We start from the raw sequence: 7,370 nt of genomic DNA on the forward strand, positions 1-7,370 counted from the left end.
TTTCATCTAATTTACAGATTATAATATATTTCAATACAACCAACTCTTTTTTTATGAAGAAAATTTTTATTTGAAACACATTCAGTGGTACATGTGCTATAAGCAAAGGCTTGTTCTAACAGTTTTATTTGAAATTTGAATTGATGTGCTAATTTGATGCTGTTTAGCTATGATCAATTTCTGCTAAAAGTATGGGTTGAATTCATCTATATATTAATTTGATATTTACTGTAAATCCTATTTTTATTCTAGCAGTGGGGACTAAGTTTTCTTCACATATGCACACACACAAATTAGAATAACTTTACATCTTCTTAGGTAGCACACTGTGAAATGTATTCTCTGGGACTACTTTGAAATTATACCTTTAGGTTAGCAAGAGAAATCTGACTTCATCATATATATATATATATATATATATATATATATATAAAATATATATATATTATATATATATTTTTAACTGATATTCTTCAGTCACCATCAACTGTTGGCTTGATGGTTACTCCTCTTCTTATCTGACCCCAACCAATTAAATGCCACCATTTCTCAACTCTTGGGCTAAGGGCAATTTTTAATCCTACTTCTGTGCCCACGGGGTTAGTGAGAACTATTTTGCCAAAATCAGCCTTGACTGCACAGACTCTTCCTCCTGTAGACAGGGATCCTATGTGTACCACAAGCACTTCACTCTTAGACAGTTTTTGCACCTTTGCTGCTCTTCTGCCTCCTTCAATGTGTACACCAAGAAGCTGTCTAAGGAGGGAGGAGGAGATTTCCAATCTTGTGAAAATCTCTGGTAATGCTCCAGCTACACCAACCACCTGCCCCACTATTCTGTCAGCCTGGCACAAAGTGGGGTTGCTTTTTGTTCCAACACCAATAAGACTCACTAGAGCAGCATATTGAAGATGATTAATTATGCTCAGTAAATAGTGATATGATCTTAGAAAAGATTGGTTTACACATAAGTTTTTCTTCACTATCTTTGGAAACAATACTAGGTTGAACTTCTTTCTCCTGGCTCACCTTTAATACTCCTTTTAAAATGCCCGCCATACCACCTTTAAGGACATCACGCTTACAGCCAGGTTTATTGACATCAAAGGACCTAATAATAATAAGTTGGGGTTCTGATAGAAAGTATCTTATAGGTACTGGGATTTCCTTTAAACTATACTCACAGACCACTTCAATATTATATTGTAGAGGAGCAGAAATTAGAATAATAGGAGCTCCTTCTGCTACTCTACCTTGTACAAATGCAAGGATTTGTTCATATTGTTCTTTAGCTTGACTTTCTTTTACCAAATCAATTTCATTTTACAGAATCAAAATATGTTTCAGTTTCATAACTTCTATGGCAGCCAGGTGTTCAGCAGTCTGAGGTTGAGGACAAGACTCATTACCAGCTATCAGCAGAAGAGCTGCATCCGCCACTGCTGCACCCTTCAGCACAGTAGCCATTAACATGCCGTGGCCAGGAGAGTCTACAAAGGAAACATGTCTGACTACTTTGAAGTTCCCTTTGGTCCCTGGAATGTCTGTAGGAAACACATCAGGTGTACTACTTTCATAGGATCTATAGCAGAGGTGTCAAACTCATTTTCACCTGGGGCCCTATTAGCCTCTTAGTTGCCTTCGAAGGACTGAATATAATTTTAGGACTGTATAAATGTAACTACTCCCTAACAGTTAAGGGAGAGCTTGGGGCTGTTGCTGGGTAGAAACAAGGTGCCAGGCTGGACAAAACAAGGTAGAGAGCCGGATTCAGCCCATGGGCCTTGTATTTGCCACTTGTGATCTACAGCATTCTGGCCAAGGACAACTTGCATCATCAAGTCTATAAATGTTGGCGTTAGCATACCCAAGTATGATTGTGATATTTCTTTCTCACTCATTTTTAAACCTGACAGTGTGAACTCCAGAAATGGCTTTGACGACTGTAAATTTTCCATTACCAACATGACCAGTCGTACCTATGTTAATTGTGCCTTGTCTGCTGATAACTTCCTGTGAGAGTGGAGTCAACTTGGTAGCAACCAAGGTGGCCAGAACCTGAAGAGAAACATGTGGCTGTCCCAAAGTCACACTGGCCTCACCACCTGCCATCTTGTCTGGAGAGGAAGGACAATACAACTAACTCTTGAGCAGCTAAAATAGTTTCTCTTTCTGGTGACTAGGCCTTTTTTTTTTAGTTAATGTATTTTTTCCATTACTATTTAGTGTCCTTATAATTCCCCCCACCCCTGCCCTGCAATCATCACACTGCCGTCTATGTCCATGAGTTCCTTTTCCTTTATAGAGCAGGATAACAGCTAAGATGGGTGGTAGGGGTTAGTTGATACTATTACCTCTAAGTCATAACAAGGTGGTACAATTGTGTTAGAATATAGACGTTTGAATTGTCAGGCAAATGCAATAGGAGTTATGACTGCAGTTGGTTTTAGTGGCATTGCTTTATCTAGGTTCATTGCGCACAGAAATACGTGGTTGCTCCTGATAAATATCATGACTGGACGGACAAGTTGGCTACATAAAAGGGACCCCTTTCATGGGAAGACCAATTCAACACAAGAATTCTGGTCCATGGTCATGATGCCCCACCTGCTAAAATCTGCCTTCAGAATGACAGTCACTCCCTTGACCAGATGACTGAAGATTCCCCAGGGTCTCACAGACTGCTGGATGAATACCTGGTTTAGGAAGACATGGAACTCTTTTTTATTTTTTTTAAAGATTTTATTTATTTATCTTTAGAGGGGAAGGGAAGGAGAGAGGGAGAGAAACATCAATGTATGGTTGCCTTTCGTGAGTCCTCTGCTGGGAACTGGCCTGCAGGGAACCTGCCTGCAACCCTGGCATGTGCCCTGACTGGGAATCGAACTGCGATTGTCTGGTTCACAGGCCCGTGCTCAATCCACTGAGCTACACCAGCCAGGGCGACATGGAACTCTTAATCCCACCAGAGCTCTGAACCCTTCCCTTCCTCCCTGTTCATATAAAAAATAGGGCGCTGGTAATATATTGTGATCCCACCCCCCAAATATCTGCTAGCAACACATTCCTTGTGTTAGGTCCTACTCGATTAAAAAAGGAAACTCTCCATAGTTAATGACTAGGGCATCTGTATTTTATAATCAATTGATATATTTCTTGGTATATATGACTATCTGAAGTCATTACTAAAGTAATTTGTGAGCTCTTACTAAATATAAAAGTTACTAAATTTTTCAGATCTGAAAATTCACTCTGTGCCCAGCTATTGGAAAATGCTGTGAAATATTGGGTTGAAGCAAAATGGGCAACTTATTTTATGTAATTATTTTAAACTAAAAAAATATTGAACTACTGGAACCATTTTTTAATGTTTGGAAATACGGGTTGCTTATATTAATTGGGGTCTTTATGTAAACTGGAAGAATCAGTAACTGAAGTTCTAACTGTGAAAAAAATACATACTACTATGTTTTTCTTCTTGACAAGACAGATATTGCCAGATCACAGTTAACTGAGGTAATTCCTGGGTAAGTGACTAAGTTTTCATTCTAAGCAGATCTCTGGACTTGTGTTACCATGTTGTTGTACCAAAGTGATGCGTGTGCTAAGGTTATGTTCAGAATGCTTTTGGGGGTAAGTCAATGCATACAAAATTACACCTATTTCAAAAGTATAATTCTGATCTCTTTATTTCTTTTTACTGTCTAAATGATTATGTATATTGTAGTACAATTTCACAAGTTACAATGTTCCTTCATGCCCTCCAAATTTTATAATTCTGACACTACTTCATTGCCATCTCAACCTGTTTATTGCAAGTGAGGAGAAACCAAAATGTATTTTTAAATACTCTCTGATCAGACATGTGATGAATCCCAAAGCATAACCATGTTAGCATGTTTTATCTTTGCTAATAAGATTCCCTTGGAAATAACAAGCAGAATAGTTCGGTAATTTAAAAACTAGCACATTATTACTTTAATAGGAACTGTGAATATTTTATCATCATAATCCCCAATGAATAATTCTGCTTTGTTGCATTCCCTTCAAGGAGAAGAATATGTGAAGTTATGTGTGACGATAGACTCTCTAAAAACCTTTGAGATTCTTTATAAAGTGACTCTGAAAATTTGGGGTATTCTCCTCAGGCTATTAAAAGATAGTGTTCAAAATGTGAAGCAATTATTTGTCAAAATTCTCTAAACATTGAGATTAGCTTATCATACCCCCTTTTGAATTTGTATTTTTATCATTTTATTTGTGTCAAATCTCTTGCATACTAATTAGCCATAAGTCTTTAGGATTCCTTCATTAACATCAGTTCTCTGCTTTTTGTTACAATGTCACACACTCTTATTTGCACAACAGTTTCACCAAAAACTATTGAGTACCTACTATGACAGAGAAAGCAAAGCTCACCAAATGTTGCATTTGCTTTCCTACATTTCTCAGAATATGTTGCACTTAGGTAGAGGTAATGAGACTAGTTATGGCTAATGTGTGATAAGCCAAAATGAATTTCTTAGTAATGTCTCTCGTATTAACTGTCATGGTACCTCAGGGCCTGTGTTTAATGAAACCTTATTTTACTTAATAATGTCCCCCAAATCATTCATATAATTTTTATGGCAGTGTACTATTTTAATGTTTCTACTTTATTATTAGTTAATTTTGTTAATCTCTTACTGTGCTTATCAGATTATACATGAGAAAACTGTTTTCTCTGTTTTTCTCCAGCTTTACTAAAATATAATTGACATTAACATTGTGAAAGTTTAAAGTATATAAGTTGTTAATTTGATATACTTATACACTGCCAAACTATTATCATTGTGGGTTTAGTTAACACATACCTTCACCTATAATTACCATTCCCTTTTTGTTGTGAGAAATGTTAAGATGTACTGTCTTTGCAAATTTAAAGTATATAATAGAGAGCACTGTTGACTGCAATCACCTTGCTGCTTTCCATACCCCAAACTTATTCATCTTATTACTCTTATTGTACACTTTAACCAACTTCTCTTTATTTCCCCCACCCCTCAGTAGGTAGGGGAAATCACCAGCTTATTGTGTTTCTATGAGCATGGCTTCCACAGATTCTTTATACAAATTATATGATACAGTATATGTCTTTCTCTAACTAATTTCACTTAACACAAAATCCTCAAGATCCATCCATGTTGACACAAATGGCAGAATTTCCTTCTTTCTTGTGGCTGAATAATAATCCATTGCATGTATATTTGTATGTATATACTCAAATATCTATTTAACACAATCTTCAAAATCCTGATTTATTTTCTCTGGATATATAGCCAGAAGTGAAATTCCTGGATTATATAGTATTTCTTTTTAATTTGTTGAGGAATATCCACACTATTTTCTATGGTATCTGTACCAATTTACATTCCTTTTAATAGTGCACTAACAGTTCATTTTTTTCTCCATGTCCTTGCCAATAACTGTTATCTCTTCTCTTTTTGATAACAGTGATTCTAACAGGTATGACAGGGTATCTCATTGCAATTTTGAATTGCATTTCTCTATTAATTAGTGATGTTGAGCATTTTTTCATGTATCTGTTGGCCATTTTTTAATGAAATTTTTGAAAAAATATATATTCATTTTGTTCATTTTTTATTAGATTGTCTAATTTTCAGTTGTATAAGTTTTTATTATATTTTGGGTTATATGCCTTTATCCAATATGTGGATTGCAAATATATTCTTCCATTCCACAGTTTGCCTTCTCATTACATTGATTGTTTATTTTGTTGGACAGAAGCTTTGATGTAATGCCACTTGTTGATTTTTGCCTTTGTTACCTGTGCTTTTGTTGTTGTAACTAAAAAAGTCACTGCCAAGACTAATGTCAATAATTTTTTCTCTATATTTTCTTCAGGCTGTTTTTTGGTTTTGGGTCTTATATTTAAGTTTTTAATCTATTTCAAAATAATTTTTGTGAGTGTTGTAAATTAGAATACCATTTGTTTTCTGCATGTGGTTATGCAGTTTTCTCAACACCATTTGTTGAAACACTGTCCTTTCCCTATTGAGTATCATTGGCTCCTTTACCAAACAGTTTACAGTATATGTGAGGGTTTACTTCTGGGATCCCTATTTTATTTCTTTGTTCTATGTGTCCAATTTTACTTCAGAATCATACTGTTTTGATTACTGTAGTTTTGTTGTATAATTTGAAGTCAGAAAGTATGACCCTCCAGCTTTGTTCTTTCTCAGGATTTCTTGGCTATCCCAGGTCTTTGTGGTTCCATTAAAATTCTAGAAATTTTTTTACTCTGAAAAATGCCATTGTAATCCTCATAAAATTTACACTGATCCATAGATGGCTTCAGGTAATATGAACATTTTAAGAATATCAATTCTTCTGATCCATTAATACAGGTACCTGTCCACTTTCTTTTGCCTTTTTATTTCGTAAGTCAAAATCTTATACTTTTCCATATATAGATTGTTAACCTTCTTAAATTTATTCCTGAACGTTTAATGCTATTGTGAATAGAATTGTTCTCTTTATTGCTTTTTCTAGATAATTGTTGTTATTGTATAGAAACACAAATGATTTCTGTGTGTTGATTTTGTATATTGCAACTTTAATTTATTGATTAGTTCTAACAGTTTTTGGGTGGTCTTTAAGATTTCCTATGTATAACCTTACATAATCTGTATGATAATTCTTGGTTTTGTTGAACTTGACACTGTTTTTCTGTATCTATTTCATATATTTTCACTCTCAACTTTGTTATTTACTTCCTCCTGTGAACTTAGGGCTTAGTTTGTCTTTCCTTTTCTAGTTCCTTGAGGTGTAAGCTAGATTGCTTATTTCAATTTTTTTAAAAGTAGGCATGTATAGCTATAAATTGTTTCTCTTAAAAACTGGTTTTGCTGCATTTCATATGTTTTGTACATTATCACGCCATTTTCATTTTTTAAAATTTCTTCTTTGGCCCATTAGTTGTTCAGGCATTTTTTTAAAATTTCATATATATGTGAATTTTCCACCTCTTCTATTACTCATTTCTAGTTTCAAACCACTGTTGTTGAAATGGGTGCTTGATATGATTTCATTCTTAGATTCATTAAGACTTATTGGCCTAACATAATCTATCTGAAGAATTTTCCCTGTCGATATAAAAAGAATCTGTGTTTTGCTGTTGTTGGATGAAATGTTCTGTATCTGTCTGTTGGGCCCATTTAGCCCAGCAGGGGTGTCCAAACTTCTGGTGTCTCTGGGCCACACTGGAGGAAGGTCCATTTACTTGGACCACACATTAAATACACAAACGCTAATGAAAACTTATGAGCAAAAAGACTTTTAAGTAAATGTATGGTTTTGTGTTGGACGCA

General features: G+C 35.1%; 1 pseudogene; it reads right to left on the reverse strand.

Annotated features, from left to right (window-relative positions):
• Positions 1 to 473: 473 nt before the first annotated feature.
• Positions 474 to 2,124, reverse strand: LOC119049392 (eukaryotic translation initiation factor 2 subunit 3, X-linked-like; annotated as a pseudogene).
• Between the last annotated feature and the right edge of the window lie 5,246 nt (positions 2,125 to 7,370).

The sequence above is a fragment of the Artibeus jamaicensis genome, unplaced genomic scaffold (assembly GCF_021234435.1).
Source record: "Artibeus jamaicensis isolate MK-2021 breed Jamaican fruit bat unplaced genomic scaffold, CSHL_Jam_final scaffold_1964, whole genome shotgun sequence".
Classification (NCBI taxonomy): Eukaryota; Metazoa; Chordata; class Mammalia; order Chiroptera; family Phyllostomidae; genus Artibeus; species Artibeus jamaicensis.